Here is a 24,216-nt window from a genome sequence, read left to right as displayed (position 1 = left end):
ATGGAGTTCGGATTTTCTGTCTCCAAATTTCTCTGTCCTCGTGTCCTCTTGCCGATCGGACGGATCAGATTACATCCCAAGGATATTTTACACATCACGAGGATACTGTACATATCTTAAGGATGTCATGATATCTTGAGATGTAATCTGATCCATCTGATCAACAGAGGATATAGGGACAGAGAAATTTGAGGAAATTTGAGGGCGGTACATAGGATGAGGATGCAATCCAAACAAATTTTGCTCTCTAGGAAGCCAACTCAATTCTTGAAATCTCGTTGCACAGCAAGGGTTGTGAGGATATAAGATTGTGGAAGGGTAGCTCCAGAGGCCAATATACAATTAAAGCGAGATATCTTTTAGAGAGGGATTCCTTAACACCACCTCCATATCAATCTGCACACACGAGTCAAACATGGTAGAAATTCATATGAAGGCTTCATATGCCCCCTAAGGTTCTGATTTTTATGTGGCAGGCTTCTAGAGACATTATTCCTACTTTGGTTAATCTCAAAGCAAAACATGTTCTGATGGAGGGTTTATGTCTGTTATGCAAGTTTCATAGTAGGATCACAAGTCACTATATATGATGTGGATATGCTGTAAGGGTAGGGGAGCAACTAATAGAAAGGAGAGGGCATGTTGGCCATTCCACTGTAGCGGCCCTATTAGGTACTGTTCATACCGGATGCAAGAGGGGGAGGGATTTTTCGTGGTTTTGGGTTTTCCGCCGCCATGGAGAAGATTTCCTTCTCTTTCACGCTCCCCACCGGCCGTTGGTCGTCGGCCTCTGCTTCCGTTCATCTCCCTCTCCTCCACATCACCGTCGCCACACGATCTGCCCCTCTTCTCTCTTCTTCTCCTCCTCTCGCTGCAGCCGCCAGGAACTTTCTCCACTCTCATGCTCCTCGCGCGGCGCCGACGTCGGCCGGTGGCCTCCACCTCTTCTCCTCCCTTTCTCCCCCTCGTGCTCAACTCCTCGTCGGAGAGACCGGCCCACCTTTCTTCTTCTTCCTCCTCGCGACGTCGTCGCGGGACCAGCTACTGCCCCTTCTTCCTTCTCCTCATAGCACCGGCAGCAACCTCATCCGTCGGAGATACCGCCAACACATCTAACGACGCCTCACTGTTGTCGTTGGCCATCTGTCGCCTCCGACCCTTTCTTCTTCTCCACGCCTTTGTCGTCGCCGGCCTCCCCGACACCATCACGTCGCCTCCTTCGTCGCCCCCGAGCCGCCAATGGAGGGTCGGACCTGTTCCTTTTCCCTCTCCTCCTCACTCCATTGTCACTGCACGGACTCACTAGACGACGCCGCAGCTTCTTCTTCTCTCTTCTCCCGACGGTCACGCCAGCACCTTCACTTCCTCTCGCGGACAGCCCCAACGAGGAGCCTGTTCACCGGCAGTCCTCTCTCCCTCTCTGTGCCGACAACATCGGCGCCACCTCTCTCCTTCTCCTTCGCACGAGGTGTTGCTGCCTCCAGCCCTGTTGCCATCGCCGACCAGCCTCCGGCCACCCAAGACTCGCTCCAGCACAGAAGGCAGTGTTGTTGCGCGGCATGGCACTTGCTACGACGTTGTTGGCCGACCTGCTGTCTCGACGGACCTCACAACGTCATTACCGCTGCCGACAGCTGCGCTGGATTCCATCATCTAGGGCCCTTGTCTTTAGGTCCGACGTCGATCCCGCTCTCGATCTGAGCCCTCCGAGCCCTCACTGTTATTATGTTCCGACTCGATGCATGTGATGTTTTTATGCTTTGGTCATTGTGCCGATATTGTATCCCGGCCTGCGTGTCGGTCTCATTTCCCGACCTGTATGCTGATTTAGTGTCCCGGCCTGCGTGTCGGTCTCGTTTCCCGACCTATATGCTGATTTCCTGTCCCAGCCTGCGTGCCGCTAGTACCCCCGGTCTGCGTGTCGGTGTTTTATCCCGACTTGCAGTTTGTCTTTCGGTTCCATGCCGCGTTCGACTCTGCATCATCAGATCCAGCTCTTCAACTTGATCGGGCGTCGTCTGTTCTTCTGGGTCTCGACAACTCGAGCCCCGTCCCATCCGAGGGCGCCCCCTGGGCCAGGGTACGTTTTCTGTACTCACCTTTTATTTATTTCATTATTATATTATTAGCTGGTTACTTATATGTTCGTTGGATCCGCCTCGAGCCTCGAGGTACCAGGGACCGGGGGGACCCGGTTGCTTGTTGCAGGTAGCGTTGACCATAGGACTTTGGACGATTCGGTCAACGTAGGAGTCATCTCATCATACCCCCCCCTCCGGGACGTCGCGACTCGGTCGACATTTCAACCACCTCACCCGGCGGTCTGTCTGACTCAACTTCCGGATGGGATCAATTTGGCGCCGTCTGTGGGAACACATGCACCTGTTCTAGAACATGAAGATGGACGACGTCGGAAGATTCTATGCTATTATCACAATCCCGGAGGATCTCGACGCATATATTATCTTCTATCCTCACTCCACCGGTATTCGGGAGTCGAGGGATCGAGTGGAGCTTCAGTTGGTTGACAGGTTAGTTTTTTCATTATGTTTTTTCCTGACTCCACGGGTATTCGGGAGTTAAGGGACCGAGACAAACCCTTAGCCGATTGGTATGGCTTCCCGATCAGGTATGCTACAAGCTCTGCTCCCTTTTTACGATTATAGGAACTGATATAGATCTCTGATAAGAGAGTAAAATTCTAGTTCCTTGATCAAAGACTAGGGCCTTCGATTTTTGATCGGACACTAGGGGCCCAGCTCCCCACACATACACTTGGGACACAACTCCCTGCTCATACACTAGGGGCACAGCTCCCCGATCATTGACTCGCAGTACCACTTCCCGATCAGGATCTAGGGGCCTCGCTCTTTGATTACAGGCTAGAGGTCTTACTCTCCGATCAGGGACCAGGGTTCCAGCTCCCCGATCAGGTGTGTTATAGGTTCTGCACCCTTCGCTATGAGGTTCTGCATCCTCTTATTGCTACAGGCTTTGTACCCTTCACCATGAGGCTCAACATTCTCTTGCTGCTATAAGCGCTTCACTCTATTATTATTATGTGCTTTGCATCCTTCACTTGTTGTGCAGCCTCTTACATCTACAAGTGTTGCTCCCTTCACCCACGGTGCTCTACTTCCTTCTATAGATATGGGCTCTGCTCCCTTATATCGGCTTCACGCTCTTTATCTTCTCCCCTCGCTCCACGGGTATTTGGGAGTTGAGGGACCGAGATAGATCCTCAGTCGGCCGACACCACTCCGCGATCAGGTATGATACGCGATCAGGTATGACAAAGGCTTTATTCCCTCATGTTGCTATAGGCTTCGCTTCTAGGGGCTTCAAGGCTTATCCTCCCCCGTTCGGGGTCGAGAGATCACCACTGGTCTCGAACCAGAGTATCACCACCGGTCTCGGATCAGAGTATCGCTAACGATCTCTCGGTCGGGCCTCCAGGCTAATTCTCGGTCGGGCCTCTAGACCAATTCCCGGTCGGTCTTCCAGATCAATTCAGGGTCAGGCCTTCAAATTGCTTTTTTGTCAGGCCTTAAGATTGTTTCCCGATTAGGTCTCCATATCCAGTCCTGGTCAGATCTCCAGATCAATTCAGGGTCAGGCCTTCAGATTACTTTTTTGTCCGGCCTTAAGATTGTTTCCCGATCAGGTCTCCATATCCAGTCCTGGTCAGATCTCCAGATCAATTCCGGGTCAGGCCTTCAGATTGCGTTTTTGTCAGACCTTAAGATTGTCTCTCAGTCAGACCTCCAGATCAATTCTGGGTCAGACCTCCAGATCAATTATTGGTCAGGCCTCCAGAACATTTCATGGTCAGGTCTCCAGAGCATTTCTTAGTCAGGCCTCCAGAACACCTCCCAGTCGGGATTCCAGACTCTCACCCCAGTGCGAGTTATAAGTGAGCAAGGCTCTCACGCCCAACGACCTTACTGGTTGGGTCCCAGACTCTCGCCCCAGTGCGAGTTATAAGTGAGCACTGCTCTCACGCTCAACCCCCCAACGACCTTCCCGGTCGGCTGTCCCAGACTCTCGCCTCAGTGCGAGTTATAAGTGAACTCTGCTCTCACGCCTCCAAACTCTCGCCCCGGTGCGAGTTATAAGTGAGCACGGCTCTCACGCCCAACGCCCTTCTAGGTCGGGTCCCAGGCTCTCGCCCTAGTGCGAGTTATAAGTGAGCAAGGCTCTCACGCCCAACGACCTTCCCGGTCGCCTGTCCCAGACTCTCGCCCCAGTGCGAGTTATAAGTGAGCACGACTCTTACGCCCAACGACCTTCCCGGTTGGTTGTCCCAGACTCTCACCCCAGTGTGAGTTATAAGTGAGCACGACTCTCACACCCAACGACCTTCCAGGTCAGGTCCCAGACTCTCGCCCCAGTGCGAGTTATAAGTGAGCACAGCTCTCACGCCCAACGACCTTCCCGGTCGGCTGTCCCAGACTCTCGCTCTAGTGCGAGTTATAAGTGAGCACGGCTCTCACGCCTAACGACCTTCCAGGTCGGGTCCCAGACTCTCGCCCCAGTGCGAGTTATAAGTGAGCAAGGCTCTCACGCCTAACGACCTTCCCGGTCGGCTGTCCCAGACTCTCGCCCCAGTGCGAGTTATAAGTGAGCATGCTCTCACGCCCAACGACCTCTCGGTCGGTGCTCACCGCTCACTTACAGCCCTACCTGACACTCATCACACTTGCTTCACTTGCCGCTCTGCCCGGTACCCATCACACTTGATACTCATCCTTCGCATTTTGCTCACCACTGTTGCTCGGATGGCACTCACCGCTCATGTGTCGCTCTGCCCGGCACTCATCATACTCGACTCGCCTGCCGCTCTGCCTGGCACTTATCATACTCGACCCGCCTGCCGCTCTGCCCGGCACTCATCATACTTGACCCGCTCGCCACTCTGCTCGGCACTCATCATACTCGATCCGCTCGCCGCTCTGCCCAGCGCTCATCATACTCGCATCGCTCGCCGCTCTGCCCGGCGCTCATCATACTCACCGCTCACTTACCGCTCTGCCCGACACTCATCATACTTGCCTCGCTCGCCGCTCTGCTCGGCACTCATCATACTCACCGTTCACTTGTCGCTCTGTCCGACGCTCATCATACTCGACCCGCTTGCCGCTCTGCCCCGCACTCATCATACTCGACCCGCTCGCCGCTCTGCTCGGCACTCATCATACTCGATACGCTCGCCGCTCTGCCCGGCGCTCATCATACTTGCCTCACTCGTCACTCTGCTCGGCACTCATCGTTCGCGTTTCACTCACCGCTGTCGCTCGGTCGACCCTTGCTCGGTCGCGCTCACGACTTTTCGCGTCCATCATTCTCTTTATTGCCCGGTCATGATTTATGATCGTTCGGTCAGTGCTCGCTCGATCGCGCTCACGACTTTGCGCGTCCATCACTCTCTTTATTGCCCGATCATGATTCACAATCATTCGGTCAACGCCTGCTCGGTCTCACTCACGACTTTGCGCGTCCATGATTTACGATCGCTCGGTCGGCACTCGCTCGGTCACACTCACGACTTTGCACGTCCATCATTCTCTTTATTACTCGGTCATGATTTACGGTCGTTCGGTTAGCGCTCGCTCGGTCATGCTCACGACTTTGTGCGTCCATCATTCTCTTTATTGCTCGGTCATGATTTACGGTCGTTCGGTCAGTACTCGCTCGGTCGTGCTCATGACTTTGTGCGTCCATCATTCTCTTTATTGCTCGGTCACGATTTACAGTCGTTCGGGCAGTGCTCGCTCGGTCGCGCTCACGACTTTGTGCGACCATACTTCTCTTTATGACCCGGTTATGATTTACGGTCGCTCGGTCTGCATTTTCTCGGTCGCGCGCATGGCTTTGCTAGTTCATCCTTCTCTCCATTCGCCCGGTCGTGATTTATCGTCGCTCGATATGCATTTTTTCAGGCGTGCTCACGGCTTGGCTCATCCATCACTCTCTCTATTTGCCCGGTCGCAATTTATCGCCGCTCGGTCGGTATTCTCTCGGTCGAGCCCACGGCTTGGCTCGTCCATAAGCCTCTCTATTACCTGGTCACGATTTCACTGTCACGGGGTTGGTATTTTCTTGGCTGCACTCACGGCCTTGCTCGTCCATCAGACTCTATTGACTGGTTGCGATTTATTGTCACTCAGACGATATTTTTGCGGTCACACGCTTGACGTCGCGCGCCCATCGTCTTCCGACCCACTCGGTAGTCGCCCTATCACCTGAGTATCATTCAGATGATCGATCGAATTCTAGGTTGTTGGCCGTTCTATTCAACACTCATGGCCTGGTAGACATTCATAGCTCGTGACTCACTTGCCGTTCCACCTTGCACTCGTCATTCGCGTCTCGCACCCGCTGCCCGTGTTTCAATTATCGCTTTGCCTCGCATTCGTCTCCCGGTCGGCGCTTGTTTTTTACTTGTCATTTGCATAATCACAAGATCAATCTGCTCAGTATCGCTCAAGCATCTTCTCGATATCACTCGGTCTCCCTCAGCCTCTGATCGATCGCTTGCTCGGCATGCCTTCCGCACTATTTCTCATCGCTCGCTCGATACTATTTGAGGCACTTGTGTGGCATCGTCACAGCTACTCATTCGACGGGATAAGACGAGCCCAGCGATCTGATTTGGGCTTGGTCTAGTCAATCGGACTTGCGCCTCCTTCGACTAGACTTAAGGAGGAGGCTTGTGATGTGGATATGCTGTAAGGGTAGGGGAGCAAATAATAGAAAGGAGAGGGGCATGTTGGTCATGTTGGTTGCTACTCGGAAAGCCTATAGGTTCCACTGTACAAAAATTTTGTACAAAGATCTGAACCTTTTCCTAGCTACCATGTGTTCTTTTAAATTAAATTTTGGATCTCCTGCGGAACTTAACACGTTTGATCCAAAACTTAATCTATTTGTTCTTTTAGGTTTTGACTTGGATCTCCTGCGGAACTTAACACGTTCGACCCAAGTCTCCTTAAGTTATTAATTCCATTAAATATTAATTTCCATAAAAGGTTCCCAGTACTGACGTGGCGAGGCACATGGCCTTCTTGGATATGGGAGCAACCACCACCGACTAGACAAAACCTTTAATAGAAAGCTAATATTTAATTTCCTAAAATAACTTTAGGTTAACCAAAGAGAACAATCAAATCACAAGGAAAAGAAAGAAACAAAAGAACACAACTTCGAAAAAACATATTCGAAATACTAGAACGTAAGCCTCTTGTATTTGGTATTATTTCCATAAATAACTAGCATGATGCGGAAATTGAAATTACTAGTTATACCTTGTAGAAAAACCTCTTGATCTTCTACCATATTCCTCTTCTAACCTCGGACGTTGTGTGGGCAACGATCTTCCAATGAAACACCCCACCTTCTTCTTCTCCAAGCAAGGTTCGGCCACAAAAGAAAAGCTTCACCAAGGAGAAAAACCAAAATACTAACCAAGCTCCAAGAGATGCTAGCTTTCTCTCCTTCTTCTTCTTCTTCTCCAAGTAGTATCCGGCCACCACAAGAGCTCCAAGGAGGGGAGAGAGGTTCGGCCACCACAAGAGGAAGAGAGGGAGAGGATGGACCGGCCACCACAAGGAACAAGAGAGGGAGAGGAATAATAGATGTTGTCTTGAGAAGGCACCCTCACCCCTTCTTTTATATTCCTTGGCCTAGGTAAATTAGGAAATAAATTTTCCTTAATTTCCTTGACATGATTTAATTGAGAGAAATAAAATAAAATTTCCCTAATTAATTTGTGATGGCCGGCCACATCATTGGAAGGCAAATAGGACAAGTTTCAATCAACAATTAAAACTTCCTAATTTGTTTCCAGAAATTTTAAAAAATAAAATTTCTCTTTAAAATCTCTTCATGGTTAATAAAGGAAATTTCTATAATTTTAATTTTATCAATCATGTGGATAATTTTAAAGAAAATAAAATATCTTACCGATCTCAAATTAGGAAGAGATCTAATCTCTTTCTTAATCTTTTGTAGATCTTTTCTGAAGAGATATTTTAATTTTAATTCTCTTTAATAAATTATTTCTTCCACATAATAAAACTAAAATTAAAATCCTTTTAATTTCATTTGGTAATTCTAGCTAGGGCCGGCCACCCAATTTTATACCTAGGCCGGGCCTAGCTTGTTCCCAAGCTAGCCCCATTGAGTGGGTATAGAAGGTGGGTATAGGTGGGTATAGAACTACATAAATAAGAGGCTACGATAGGGATGAGAGGAGGTTTTGGTCTCCGATAAAATTAAGCATCCGTGTTCGCCCCGAACACAACTTAACCTTATCAATGATAATTCATTCCACTAGAGAACTATCATTGAACTACCGCACCAATCCCAAATTACATTTTGGGCTCCTTCTTATTATGGTGTGTTAGTCTCCCTGTGTTTAAGATATCGAATGTCCACTAATTAAGTGAGTTACTGACAACTCATTTAATTAATATCTAAGTCCAAGTAGTACCACTCAACCTTATTATCATGTCGGACTAAGTCCACCTGCAGGGTTTAACATGACAATCTTTATGAGCTCCTCTTGAGGACATTATCAACCTAGTATCACTAGGACACAGTTTCCTTCTATAATCAACAACACACACTATGTGATACCATTTCCCAATTTATCGGGTTTATTGATTCATCGAACTAAATCTCACCCATTGATAAATTAAAGAAATAAATATCAAACATATGTGCTTGTTATTATATTAGGATTAAAGCACTTCCATAATAACTGAGGTCTTTGTTCCTTTATAAAGTCAGTATAAAAGGAACGACCTCAAATGGTCCTACTCAATACACTCTGAGTGTACTAGTGTAATTATATGGTCAAGATAAGCTAATACCTAATTACACTACGACCTTCTAATGGTTTGTTCCTTTCCATTCTGGTCGTGAGCTACTGTTTATAATTTATAAGGTACTGATAACATCATCTTCTGTATGTGACACCACATACTATGTTATCTACAATATAAATTAAATGAACAACTACAAACAAATGTAGATAATTAGACCAAATGTGATTCTTTATTCATAATGAATGTTTACAAAGCTTAGGCTTTCAGTATACACTCCAACAGGTCATTCCACTGTAGCGGCCCTATTAGCGCACTATTCATGCCGCATGCAAGAGGGGGAGGGGTTTTTCGTGGTTTTGGGTTTTCCGCCGCCAGGGAGAAGATTTCCTTCTCTTTCACGCTCCCTGCCGGCCGTTGGCCGTCGGCCTCTGCTTTCGTTCATCTCCCTCTCCTCCTCGTCGTTGTCGCCACACGATCTGCCCCTCTTCTCTCTTCTTCTTCTCCTCTCGCTGTAGCCGCCAGGAACTTTCTCCACTCTCATGCTCCTCGCCGGCCGGTGGCCTCCACCTCTTCTCCTCCCTTTCTCCCCCTCGTGCTCAACTCCTCGCCGGAGAGACCGGCCCACCTTTCTTCTTCTTCCTCCTCGCGACGTCGCCGCCGGACCAGCTACTGCTCCTTCTTCCTTCTCCTCACAGCACCGGCAACAACCTCATCTGTCGGAGATACCTCCAACACATCTAACGATGCCTCACTGTTGTCGTTGGCCATCTGTCGCCTCTGACCCTTTCTTCTTCTCCACGCCTTTGTCGTCGCCGGCCTCCCCGACACCATCGCGTCGCCTCCTTCGTCGCCCCCGAGCCGCCAATGGAGGGTCGGACCTGCTCCTTTTCCCTCTCCTCCTCACTCCACTGTCACTGCACGGACTCACTAGACGACGACGCAACTTCTTCTTCTCTCTTCTCCCGATGGCCACGCCAGCACCTTCACTTCCTCTCGCGGACAGCCCAGCGAGGAGCCTGTTCACCGGCAGTCCTCTCTCCCTCTCTGTGCTGACAACATCGGCGCCACCTCTCTCCTTCTCCTTCGCACGAGGTGCTACTGCCTCCAGCGCTGTTGCCATCGCCGACCAGCCTCCGGCCACCCAAGACTCGCTCCAGCACAGAAGGTAGTGTTGTCGCGCGACATGGCACTTGCTATGACGTTGTTGGCCGACCTGCTGTCTCGACGGACCTCACAACGTCATTACCGCTGCCGGCAGCTGCGCCGGATTCCATCATCTAGGGCCCTTGTCTTTAGGTCCGACGTCGACCCCGCTCTCAATCCGAGCCCTCCGAGCCCTCACTGTTATTATGTTCCGACTCGATGCATGTGATATTTTTATGCTTTGGTCATTGTGTCGATATTGTATCCCGACCTACGTGTCAGTCTCATTTCTCGACCTGTATGCTGATTTAGTGTCCCGGCCTGCGTGTCGGTCTCGTTCCCCGACCTATATGCTAATTTCGTGTTCCGACTTGCGTGCCGCTAGTACCCCCGGTCTGCGTGCTGGTGTTTATCCCGACTTACAGCTTGTCTTCCGGTTCCATGCTGTGTTCGACTCTGCATCATTAGATATAGCTCTTCATCCTGATCGAGCGTCGTCTGTTCTTCTGGGTCGCGACAACTCGAGTCACGTCCCATCCGAGGGTGCCCCCCTGGGCCAGGGTACGTTTTCCGTACTCACCCTTTATTTATTTCATTATTATATTATTAGCCGGTTACTCATATGTTCGTTGGATCCATCTCGAGCCTCAAGGTATCAGGGACCAAGGGGACCCGGTCGCTAGCTGCAGGTAGCGTTGACCAGAGGACTTTGGACGACTCGGTCAACGTAGGAGCCATCTCATCATACCTCTCTCCGGGACGTCGCGACTCGGTCAACATTTCAGCTACCTCACCCAGCGATCTGTCTGACTCAGCTTCCGGACGGAATCAATATACTTTTCTATCAAGTGGTTCATCATGTATGGAAAAATACTTATTTCTGGAGATTTCTCAGAAATGTTCAAATGACCCCTTTCTTGAACTGTAGATTTTTCTAGCTAAAATAGTGTCAAAGGAGGCCTTTGAGGAGTTTGCAATGCTGAGTTGGGCAGTGTGGGTTAATATATGTAAGCGGATACATGGGTCGGAGGGCAGCTCAAGAGAGGTCGGGATGGATTTGGCTATATCGACGTTGGAAATTTTTCGCAAGGCAACTTCAACGAAAGAAATTGTTCTTGCAGGGCCTTCGGTATTGTCTGACCAGATTTGGAGGACGCCAAATGCTGACCAGGTGAGGTTGGATATGGATGCAGGATATGACGAGGAGAGGGACATATTTAGTCTTGGAGTGATCGTTAGAGATGTGCACGGCTGAATTTTGGGCGCTAAGGCTCAGGTTATTCAGTATCCGGGGTCGGTGAAGGGGGCTGAGTTGATGCCAATTTGATATGGAATTTATCTATGTGTGCTACGAACTCTCTTCAAGCGGTTCAAGCGGTAAATTACCCGGAGAGGAAATTGTTGGTCCCCGTGATTGTTTTGATATGATCAACCAAGTTAGGTTAGGTCCTGTTAGGTTTTGATCCCTGTGTCTAAGTGTGCAGGAGCTTAGGAGCGCAGGAAGTCGAGCGGAAGATGCAGCTAGCGAGAAGGATAGTACAGGAAGGAAGCCGACGGGATCAGTGCGTCCGAAGAACTAGAGAGCTGCGGAAGAGTACACCAATGGACGAGAAGAACTTGCGCGATATTCGAGGGACAAAAAACCAGGGCAAAAACCTGCTCGAGGAGAAGTCCGAAAATTGGGTTCGGATGGTTCCTATTTCGGTTGGTCGCAATCACCCAAGCAATCAGGACTTCGAAAGTTGAAAAGGAGAAAAAGAGAAGCTGGAGCTATTTATACCTTGCAGCATTGAGGGTGTTCTCATGACGTTGAGGGCGCCCTCAACCCAGTCTTTTTGACCGTTGGCATGCAGAGAAAGCTTTATCCGCTTATCCCCTTGGAGGCGCCCTTAACCCCTTTGGAGGCGCCCTCAAAACTCGAGATAGGATTTTCATGAACTATATAAAGACCACTGGAGTTAGGAAATAATCATTCAAGTGAGTATTCAATTTCCTAGCAACTCTTAAACTCTCTAAGTGTGTAAAAGGCTTCTCCGTCTTCAGAGAAGGAGATTCTTAGTGCGTTGTTCAACCGCCTTGGATTAACAACTATTTAGGTTGTAACTAAGTCAAATTACTGAGTCTCTTATTTTTTGTTTCTTTTATTTTATTTGTTATTATTTTATTGTTACTATTTTAAGAAATTGAAAACATGAGGAAGGTATTTTCTTATTACTGATAATTTATCCCTCTTATTATCGACCCCGCTGCACCAACAGGAATTGGATTCAGATGGTGTGTTGACAATGAAAATTCAATCGCTTCTGAGTAGTTATGAGTTTGCTCTTCTATTACATATGAGAAGAACAGCGAACAAAGCAACACACTTATTATCATGGAGAGTGCCTAATTCTAATTTTAATTTTGAATGGCTAGAAGGGATTTATCTTAGTTGGAGCAAACGATTTAAAGTCTTCGTCTTGATGAATGTATAGTAGTATTTGGTAAAAAAAAAACTACGGGATTAAAGTTGAGTGTGGCAAGAGATTGAAGGGCGCACTCAAAGTTATCGGATTTCTATATCTAACTTTTAGATTTCTCAAATCAAATGGTACTCTTGTTCCTCATTTTACTTTCATGTCAATCACTATGATGTTGATGTTGCATTATAAAAACTAACACCATTATGATATTGCATTTCAAAAATTAGCACCATTATAATACTATATTTCAAAAATCAATATCATTATGTTACATAAATTCTAAAATCAAACACTATTGTGAAGCTGCATTTTGAAAATCAGTATCACCCACAATGGTTCTGGATTTCAAAAAATTAGCATTTCGGATGCTTTGGAAAAAGTGAAATTTGGTGACCGATGAGGTAAAATGGAAAATAAATAAGCATTTTGAAAATTTTAAAACTTAGGTGCATCTTTTGATAATTTTAAAATTTTAAAAGTACATTTTAGTCTATTGTCGCAATTGTTATACAATTATAGTAATTACCGGATAGTAATTATAATAATTATGTTGTTAATAGTTATTGGTTCATAGTTACTTTATAGTTATAGTAATTATGATCCCATAATTACTATATCGATATAAAAAATAAAAGTATTTTTTAAAATAAAAAATGATTAGCTAGAGAGATGAAATTTTTTTATAATAAATAAAAATGATGTCTTTTTTATTTTTCCCTAAAATATAAAATAACAACTAATATTTTATTTCATGAGTAAATATCAAATAAACATAGCTTATTAATAATATTTTGTTATATGTTTCATCGTGAAAAATACTTTATTCTATATTGATGTTAAAGTGATTATGTTATATTAAAATAAAATAACTTAATTATTAAGTATGGAGTATTATTATATTAAAATATTTTTATTAACTTAGTAAAAAATACTCAAACTTAATTATAAAAAATGCTTAACATTATTGTATTGAAACACTTCAAACTATTTTAACTAAGTTTGAGAATTTTAATGAAATTGATAAATAATATTTTGATATAATATTATTTCATATATATAATGGTTTTGATTAAATTAGAATAATTTTGCTTATAGTAGCTAACTAACATATGCATGTAGATTTATAGAATAAAGTCAGGGTTCATTTTTGGTAAAGGAGAATTATCTTCTCATGCGATGATTTTATTGATTTTCTAATTTATCTGATACAATGATAAAGAAAGACTCACTAAAGATGGGTCAAAGATGAGAAGATCGATCGATATGATATGGCTATTCACTCTGCGAAAGAAGGTCTCATAACGCCGAGTAGATATGGCTATCCACTCTGCGAAAGAAGGTCCCATAATCAAATAGTCACCCAGTGGTTTGTCCGGTCAAACCGCTTGTCCGACTAGGCGAATGCAGTGTCTTGATACTTCGGTTATTAGAGAAAGGAAACCAGATGTTCACAGCTACGACGACCTTATAAAGACTAGTCTGACTGGATCACTTGTTTGGTCAGACGGAGGGCAATCTACTAAACCAAGTGACTATAAAGGCTAGTCCGACTGGATTGCTTATCAGGTCGGATGGTGATGATCTGCTGAGTCATACACCCAAGAGGAGAACTACTCCAAGCGAGCGAGCGGGGAGTCCCGGCCGAGCATCTCCTGCTCGGCCAACAGTGGGACCCCCTTACAGCTCATCGTATATTTTTGGAAGTTTATGCCGCTAACAACAGAGTATAGTCAATAGGCAAAGCATACGACAGAAGCTTCGCATTATCACATTAGAAGTTTACACACTCTGTTAAGGAACGATGCCAGAGACACTTTTCTGACTTATCTTTTCATAGGAAAAAATAAGGAAATATACATGTTCTTTGAGAAGTATGTACGTACGCTACAGGACCACTATATAAAGGGGATGTATGCACCGAAGGAGATATGCATTATTTGTGATTACGCTATTGTTGCTGCTATAGTTCTCTTTGTTCTTCATTATTATCAGTGATTGACTTAAGTCTTGGAGGAATAACATTGGGGACCCCTTTTCTAATCCGATACTGACATTCTTAGTTTTACAAAGCATAGTACAATCTTCATATATTTAATCAGATAATCACATCCTCAGCTAATTATCTTTATCGCTTTGAGACAGAATTATTATCTTTTACAAATAACTATAAGGGTATGATCTTTACTTAAATAACTAACACATGCACCGTAACAATAACAATAAAAATAAAAATACTTGTAGGATGTAAAATATAATGGGATATGTTTCGATATGAAAAAAATAATAATAATAAGGAACATTTCTTTTTGGTCATACATTTTATATATATATATATATATATATATATATATATATATATATATATATATATATATATATAATATTAATTCTTTATCTTTTTTATTATGGGAAAAAACTAGTGCTCCAAGAAAAATTGGATCATCCCTATTATAATAGGTATGGTTTAAGCAATGGGTTCTCAGATTAGTATTTAAGTGATACATTATTATTACACGAGAATAGTGATTGAATTTCGAGAGAATAGTGATTGAATTTCGAGAGAATAGTCCCTAATAGATTACTATTAGGGACTATCTAAAAAAAGTCATTTTGTCATTATATTTATTCTTTTTATTTTATTACGAGGCCAATGATAAAAAATATTTGAGGAGGGCTAGTCACTTTTTGTCACATATAATTTAAGTAATCTAGAATAAGTTTTAATTAATTTTAATTAAATTAATAATAAATATGTTAATATAAGAGTGTATTCTATGTGTGATAACTTTGGCCTGAATTAAAGTAATTTTATTTCGTGTGTTAGCAACTTTGACGAAAATTAATATGAGAACACTAAAAATATATCTTCAGGATAAAAAAAAATTGAGTACCTTTTAATATTTTTAAAAATAGAATATCCTAACAGAAAATAAAATTTTAAATTCACATTTATAAAATATTATTCAAAAAATCTTTGAACGCCAATTTAATATTAAAAGCTTCTATTTACTTCAATTGAAAGAAGTTATTCATTTCTAGTTAAAAAACATCAAAATAAGAGAAAAATGAAAATTTGAGGAATTTAGCCCACTACGAATTATAGTTCAAATATCAATTTTTGTGCGTAAAAAGATACTTAAAAATGATCCTTAATAGTAAATAACATTAAACCAAATAATGCATTTAATTGGTAAAATTAATTATTATTACTATTATTTTCATTTAATGAGTCGGTGAAATCCTCTTTTTCCTAAAATACCTTTAATATATCTAAAATAAGTGATGCGGTAATAAAAGAGCCCCACTAAATATGGGTCAAAGGACAAAGATAGTAGTCAATGTGGAGGTTAAAGTCAAGGCGGTCAACGTTAGATAATCAATGAGCTCACCAAAGAGAGGTCAAGTGGAGCTCTCCTTTAGTAGGTGATCGGGCATGAATCGCCCGATTGGCAAAGAGCCGGTCCACGCAGAACGCCCATACAACCAAGATCATCAGGCGCTCATCACAGAGCAGAGGCATGTTGGGACAATCGGAGCGTTAGTCCAGTCAGACGGAAACAAGCTACCGACTCGAGTCGCCGCAGGGAAGAGCAACCGAGTTCGACCGAGCGGAGGAGTTACCAGCCGAGCGGCTATTCCGCTCGGCCAAGAAGAGGGATCATTAAAGATATCTCTCAATATCCTTCTCGGAGATAGTACCGCTGACACAAGGCATGACCAACAGGTGGATGATACAATGGAAGTTTCTACTATCTTATCAGGGATATGCATGCTGTATTAAGGTATGGTGTCAGAGGCACTTTCCTAACAGGTTCTTTCATAGGATAAATTGGAGAACATGCCCACGCGTCGAGGAGTGTGTGCGTCGTCCGCTGGGGCGCTATATAAAAGGGGGATTCATGCACCGATAGAGATACGGGTTACTCACTATGTGCACCTGTGCTCACCGTTGCTCCATTTTATTCTATCTTTTCGGTGACTGACTTGAGCGTTGGAGGGTCAACACCGATGATCCCTTCCCTGGCTCGACACTGACATTTTTTGTGTTGCAGAGCAGAGCGAGGTCTACATCCAATCAACACAGCAATCATATCCCAAGCTAGTCATCCCCTATCTACGCCTTCAACAGTTGAGCGACGACTATAAACCCTAGTCTACGTCAACAGTCAAGCGACGGCTATAAACTTTGGTCTATGTCAACAGTCGAGCAGTGACTATAAACCCTTGTCGATGAAATCAACAGTCGAACGACGACTATAAACCCTTGTCTACGTCAGCAGTCGAACGGTGACTATAAATTATGGTGTACGTCAATAGTCGAGTGATGACTATAAACCCCTGTCGACAAAATCAATAGTTGAGTGACGACTATAAATCATTGTCTACGTCAGCAGTCGAGCGACGACTATAAACCCTAGTCTACGTCAACAATTGAACGACGACTATAAACCTCTATCGACAAAATCAACAGTAGAGCGACGACTATAAATCCTAGCCTATGTCAACAGCCGACGATAACTATAAACTTTACTCGACGGCAATAGTCGAGCGGCGACTATAAACCCTTATCAATGAATTAACAACCGAGCAGCGGCTATAAACCTGAGTCTATGCTAACAACAGCTGAGCGACGACTATAAACCCGAGCCGACGACAAATAAAGCAGATTGACGGCTATGAAAGTCTAGAATAAAGATGATAAGAAATTGAGTTGTGGCTAGAAGCAGCAATCTTTCGCTAAATTATGGTCGTTCTGCAACGCTAAAGTGATTACTCGGACATCTCAGCGACCAGTTACATCGACGATTGGGATGGTGGGGAATTATACTTAGAAAATTTTTGCAAAACGCTAAGTGGTACACAACTCCACTTGAGCCGAACGACAATGCATTCATTAACACTTGCAAAATCTGATAGAGAGAAGAAGCGTCGGACGGGCGTTTATTCATTAATACTTAGAAAATTTTATACATAACATCTCGTTGTTGGGTCACTTTGGAGCTAGAGGGGGTAAATAATTTCTCGCGCTTCGATGATGATGATTTATAGCGGAATAGACTCAAAGCAATCTCTCAATGCTAACACAAGGATTTACTTAGTATCCACCTCAAGAAGAGTTGACTAATCAAAGGATTCACATGGTGCAAACTCTCCACTCTGAACATAAACTACTTCTCAGAACAATTAGAGGTGGAGAAACCTTGTACAAGTCTTTCACAAGCATATAACTCAAAACAAGAAGTAAATACATGACAAAACAAATGAAAACCTTCTTGCTTGATCTCTTGTAACTTGTAGATGTCTCTGGACCAGTTGGAAAGTGTAGCAACACTTGTCTTATAAGGCTCTAAGTCAGGTGAATAGTAGCATAGAAGATAGAGTCAAGAGATGTGTCATTTGAACCTCACTATCACCTTTATATCTGTACAATTTAGGGCTCCTAATCGATTGGGCCTCCTCCTAATCGATTGATACGTCAGATCCCAGCAATCCCAAGCGTCTAAAACATGCATCCCGCGCAATAGTCATATCCCAATCGATTGACCAATCGATTGGGTGTAGCTGGATCGATTAGCTGATCGATCCAGAGGCTTTCTATGATTTCACAGAAAGCCCCGGAATAGATTGACCAATCGATTCTGACTTTTTCTCACGTCACTGTGAGAAATCAAACCCCAATCGATCGACCGATCGATTGGAGCGGCCCAATCGATCAACTGATCGATTGGGGAGCACATTGCTCTCCTGTGCGAATGACCTCCAATCGATCGACTGATCGATTGACCAACCCTAACTTGACTAACTCAAGTATAGGGTTCTCATACCCAACATCTGGTCAACCGTGAACTGTTGGGACTCACCTGTGCCTAGCATCTGGTAAACCTTGACTTGTTGGAACTTCATCACCAAGTCTTCGGTCAAATCCTTTAACCCACTTGGACTTTTCTCCTTGTGCCAAATGTCTAGTCAATTCTTTGATCACTTGGACTTTTCTCATCGTGCCAAGTGTCTGGCCATCCATGACCCACTTGGACTTCCAAACATCAGGATTTCGGTTACCCTAAACCTTCTTGGATTTCCACACGCCTGGCTTCACTCACCAAGACTTCCTCAATGCCTAGCTTCACTCACTATGACTTTAACCTAGCTTCACTCACCAAGATTTCCATCTGTCTAGCTTCACTCACTAGTCTTTCACCTGACTTCATTCACCAGGATTTCCATCTGCCTAGCTTTACTCACTAGGGCTTTCACCTGACTCCACTCACAAGATTCCCCTTCTGTCTAGCTTCACTCACTAGGTCTTTCACCTAGCTTCACTCACCAAGATTTTTCTTCTGCCTAGCTTCATTCACTAGGTCTTTTATTTGGCTTCACTCACCATGATTTCCCTTCTGCTTGGATTCACTCACCAGGATTTTCTCACCAAGTGTCCGATCAATACTGACTTACTTGGATTTTCATCTTCTATCAACCTTCCCGTTAAACTTCTTAGTCAAGTATTTGGTCAACCTTGACCTACTTAACTCTTCTTCAAATTAAACTGGTTAACCTTGACCAATCTCTCCAAACAGACAATTGCTCTGCAATCTCCATACATTATCAAAACAATCTTTATATATTGTCAAATATCGAAACTTGCACATTACGACTCAAGCTTGAGGTAATTCAGACTTAGTCAACCTGGTCAACCTTGACATAGGGAAATTACACCAATACTAGTGGGAGTACAAAAGGAGGCTTGCGAAGCAAAGAGGGGAGGTTATTCGAGATAATCTAGCACGTTATCTAGCAGCGACTCAGTCAGCTTCTCCCAATTGATGATCTTGTTAGTCACTGTGGTAGGGAGATAGCAATTGTCTTTCAGCCGATCGAGGGTCTCATCAATGTCGAAGTTGAAGAGGCGGAGCGCTCGGTCTGTGAGCTAATCATTGAAGGAGTCCAAGCAGAGATAATCATGCTTGAAAACCTTGAACTGCCGGCCTCCCCCTCTTGATATATCTTGAAAGCCGATCGAGATACCTCCAACTGGTCCTTAATGAGGCTAGCTCGACATCCTTAGCAGTGAGCTGGACCTTCACTATGGCTTGTTCAGTCAATTGGCTCTCCCGCTCGATGATCAAAGCGGTCTCGACCTCCTTCAGATTCTGAGCCAAGACCCGAGCTTCTTTGTTCTTAATATCCAGGTCCTCAATGGCTCAGAGTTTCCTAGTGTTGGCGGAATTGATCTTCGACTCAAAGGAGCTGGCCTGCTTGTTAAGCTGCTCCAACTGTGAGACCTGCTCGACACTCCTGCTCCTCCTTGCCTGTAGCAGATTAGAGTTTTTCTACAGATTGGCCTTTAGCTAAGCCTCTGGGATGTCACTCGGAGCGCAAAGTTGCTAGACTTTGTGCTCCAAAAATATTAGCCTTTGGCATACGACCAGGCTCTCAACCTAGTACTGCGGTGGCAATAAGATCATAAGTACCGAGCAGGGTATAAGAAAGTAAATCAAGAAGCAATATACATACCCCAGTGGACATTTAGGTGTGACTGTCCGCGAGCTCCCCCGGGGGGATGAACCACCGCGCAGGCCTTAGCATCGGCCCAGACCTATACTAGCGGCCCTTGGATTTGAATTTTATGCTCGAGGGAAAGGGCCTTGGCGTCGTCCGGTTGACGCCATTCAATAGTGGGCAAGTTGATGATGACTATTATATGCCTCTGGCCGCTCGGACCAGAGGGCTCAGAAGTCTCTTTACCCATGGACTTGGGCATAAGAGACGACCGAATGATAGATACATGTGCTGCCAGCGAGGAGTGTGGTGACATATATGTAAGGAAATAGATTGCTAAACACACAAACGCGCAGCGGAAAAACCTATTTCCTCTAGAAGATTCATGCGAAGGGAGAAGAAAAATATACTAAGTTTACATAGGAACATGAGAGATTATACCTTTGTAGCGTGCTCACGGACTCCCGACAGCTCGGATCACAGCACGATCTCACGTTCGCGCCTCTACGGTATCCACACGAACAAGCGTTCATTTGTCTCACAAACTCACAAATGGAGATAGGTTGTGCTAGCAACCTTGAGAATGGATTTTCGGCGAAGAGAGGAGAAGAGCAAGGAGAATGAAGAGCATTAAGCCAAAATGAAGAGAAAAACACTTAAGTATTTTCATCCAATGAAGACACTTAATTAACATTAATAGCCTTAATGAGCATTTACACTCCATTAAGGACCACACACTTGTAACTCCTCATTTCAAATAACTCCTCATTTCAATTTCAAAAATTGAATCAAATGTATCATTGAATTTCGAAATTCAATGAATGTCTCATTAATCCTCACTTGAGTCTAACTCAAGTCTAATTCATTTGAGTCTAACTCAAGTCTAATTCAATCGAGTCTTACTCAATTAATCTCATACAATTCAAATTCAATGAATAACATTTCATTAATTTGAATTGACTTCTTGAGTTTAGTTTGAATTGGACTTAATCCAACAATTAGATTCAATTGAGTCTAACTCAATAAGTCCAATTCGGATAAGACTTAATCCAATGATTCATCATATGAACCCATCTCTAAATCTACTTGTTCTTTGTGTGTGACCCAATAAGTTCTTGTAACGTTGACAATGTACCTAAATCAACATTTAGATACATAAGCAATGAGTGACATCTAGCAAGATATCATTGCTACCCAAGTGACGAGAATGTCAAGATCCGACCTAACCTGTCCGTGGCTATTATCTTGTATGACTTGGTCCCTCTATCTTTGATATCTAGATTGATCAATGAGGCATAGACCGTGTCATTCTCTTATCAACCTTTGTGTTTCTTGATCTCTAAGTAGACACACTAAATCAAATAAGCTCAATATCTCATATTGACTCATTTGAGCATGATCATGCTTTCTTTGTGTCCTACTAATCAAGGGGTCCACAGATATTGCTTCCATCATATGGAAGAGATAGATCTCATCTACATCACTCACATCTCTCCGCATAATTCATTGCATACCCACTATCAATTCCTTGTATATTAATGCTCGACTAAGAATAGTTAAGAGTAGTGTTCTCTATAATATCTCACTATAAATTCAACCAATTGATATACTGTAGATAAGAACCTACTACCCAAGGACATTATTATACTTATTCAATTGACACTGAACTGAAATAAATATAATAACCAATTTTATCTTTTATTAATAATGATATATGATACAAAATGAGCCATTTACAATTATCTCATAATTGGTACTAGGGCTAATACTAACAATATACGCGACATGTGGTGTGCATAAGGTCCCTGACGGCAACGCAGACAGAAATGGTATACGGTCGGATGACACAGATGTAGGGATCGAGATGCCTGCCAGTTTAGGAAAGGCGGGTGATGAAATTTCACCCCGCTCGAAGGAGAGGCGCGAACTGGTACGTGCAGGGGTCAGCAAGGCCGAAGTGGCCGATTGGGAAGAAGCTTCCCCGCGATGCCTTTTGCGTCGTATTAGAGGCTTGCCTGATGTGGCCGACTCTGAGGGCACCGCAATCGGCAACATAGATGGTCATTCAGGGGGCAGGTTTGTTGTAGCAACCGCAACATCACTAGTCACCGTATGATTCGCTCCACCCTTGTTGGCTGGCGTGTGTGCCCCTCTAGCCTCGTACAGCGGATCATCGGAGTGGGTGACCGATTGTAGGCCACTACTCGCCAGCTAGGCCACACCCACAACATTGATTTTGATGTCCGCAAGCCTGCTCCTGCTGCTCAGACGCACCCTCAACATGATTTGGGCTGCAAAAAGGAAGAAAAGTCAGTTAAATTCAAAGATGAGGAGAAGAAAGAGCATACCTAGGCTGGACAACAACCACATGTGGATCAAGCTTAGTATGAACACGTATAAGACGCCCTTCAACAGCATCCGGTGGATGTGATACTTCTGACCAGCTAAACTGGAGGTTGCTTGGAGATATTCCGATCAGCTTCGGTATCTCCTAAGCAACGGAGGTTGCATCACTTCCATTTGCCAGCCGGTCGGAAAGTCTGGACGAGTGGGAAAGCAAACGAAAAAATAGTGTGTCTCTCTAGTGCTTATTAGAGGAAGACATTTTCTCAAAAAAGACAGCCAACTCGGACTTGGAACAAAAAGGTCTCTGACTTGGACAATTTAGGATAATAATAGTAATGGAAGACCCAAGACACTAAAGGGATGTCGTGCAGATAAAATAACATGACAACCCCGCACAACAACCTAAACAAGTTCAATACTATTATTGTAGGGAGATGTGGAAATATTTACAGACGGCAAAAAAGAAAAGATGAACTGGAAATCGAAGACCAGCATAAAACTAGTCCTTAAAGAAGGACATGAAGCTAGCTGAAGGCTCATGGGGCCGGTCATAGGTAGAGGGAATGACTCTCTGATAGTCAGAGGGGAAGTGGTAGGTAGATTTCATTTGGTCTATCTCGTCCCCATTAAATTTGGACTCGGTGGAAGTGTACTAGAGCTCGATTATGGACACAAGAGGTTACAGAGAATTAGCCATCGAAAATAAAGAAATTGAGAAGAAGCGACGCATGGATTCAACGAAGGAAAGAAAGAAGAACCTTATTGAGAAAGACCGCCGACGAAGATGAGGAGGAGAAGCGTCACAGAGCATGCTCGAAAACGAAAATGAAAGGACAAGGCAATGTGAAGGAGACGATGAGCAAATGAGGTTTTATAATCCTTGCGGTAGATTGCTCCGAGCCGTCCGATCAAGGGTTGTGTAAAACCAGGATAAGATCTGACCATAGAATTTGAAAAGGCGTCTGTCACATTATCAACGAATTTCCACTTGTCACGTCAAGCGTGTGACGGTAATGAGGAGGAGACGTGATAGTCGGCTACAGGAACGCATTAATGGGGCTTAATTAAAAGGCATGGTCACGTGCTCGGCTATAAGGATCAAAGGTTTGCACAATCTTATAGCAATTTAGATGACATCAGCCACTATGAAAGGACGCTCATCCGAGAAAGCGCAGAGAAATGGAAAAATTTGCTAAATGTTGTTGCCAACCGTCCAGATCGATTTCGTAGAGAAAGAAATGGCCGATCGGCAAATGAGATCTCTGAGTCAACAATAAAATTTTGACGCTCATTATAGGCGAGTGACACTTGGGTTCAAGCTAATAAACTAAGGCCGAAAAACGATTAGAAGATATGAGCCGACCAGCAACCATAGCATAAAGAGTGTCCAAGCGGCTTAAGGTCTCCTGAATCACTGCTCGTCCAGTCACTCGGATTTACATTTGTTGATGCAACGGGGTCGGTAAGAGGACGCAACGTCTATAAAGAAAATAAAAAACCTTTCTCTGTTTTTCGAACTAAGATTAGTAGCACTATCATAATAAATATAATCTCAAAAATGAACAACTAATAAAAAGAAGAGGCAAACAGATTTGACTTGGTTACAACCTAGGTGGTTGTTAATCCAAGATGATTGTGAAGCTCTACTAGAAAAATCTTTTTCTCTGTAGGCGGAAAAGCATCTTATACTCTTTGAAAAGACTAGGAAATGATTACAATAGTTGTTCTCAAGTTGTTGTTGATTTCCTAGGTCTAGGGGTTTTTTTATAGCCCATGAAAAATCTTATCTGAAGCTTGAAGACACCTCCAAAGGGCTTGGAAGGTGCCTCCAGCATGGCAAGTGGATAAAGCTTTACCCACTTGCAAACGGCTAGTTTGACTGGCTGAAGGCACCTTCCATAGCCTTGTAAGGTGCCTTCTCACTGTTCATCGAAGGCGCC

The 24,216-nt window shown here is 44.2% G+C and overlaps 1 long non-coding RNA gene across 1 annotated transcript; it reads left to right on the top strand.

Annotated features, from left to right (window-relative positions):
* The first annotated feature begins 617 nt into the window (after window positions 1–617).
* On the top strand, window positions 618–12,594 carry LOC122023982. The gene is made up of 2 exons (XR_006123271.1): window positions 618–2,531; window positions 12,230–12,594. It is a non-coding gene; the product is annotated as an uncharacterized LOC122023982 (long non-coding RNA).
* The last annotated feature ends 11,622 nt before the right edge of the window (window positions 12,595–24,216 follow it).

The sequence above is a fragment of the Zingiber officinale genome, chromosome 9B, assembly GCF_018446385.1.
Source record: "Zingiber officinale cultivar Zhangliang chromosome 9B, Zo_v1.1, whole genome shotgun sequence".
NCBI classification, from domain to species: Eukaryota; Viridiplantae; Streptophyta; class Magnoliopsida; order Zingiberales; family Zingiberaceae; genus Zingiber; species Zingiber officinale.
This window is presented reverse-complemented; position numbering and strand designations above follow the sequence as displayed.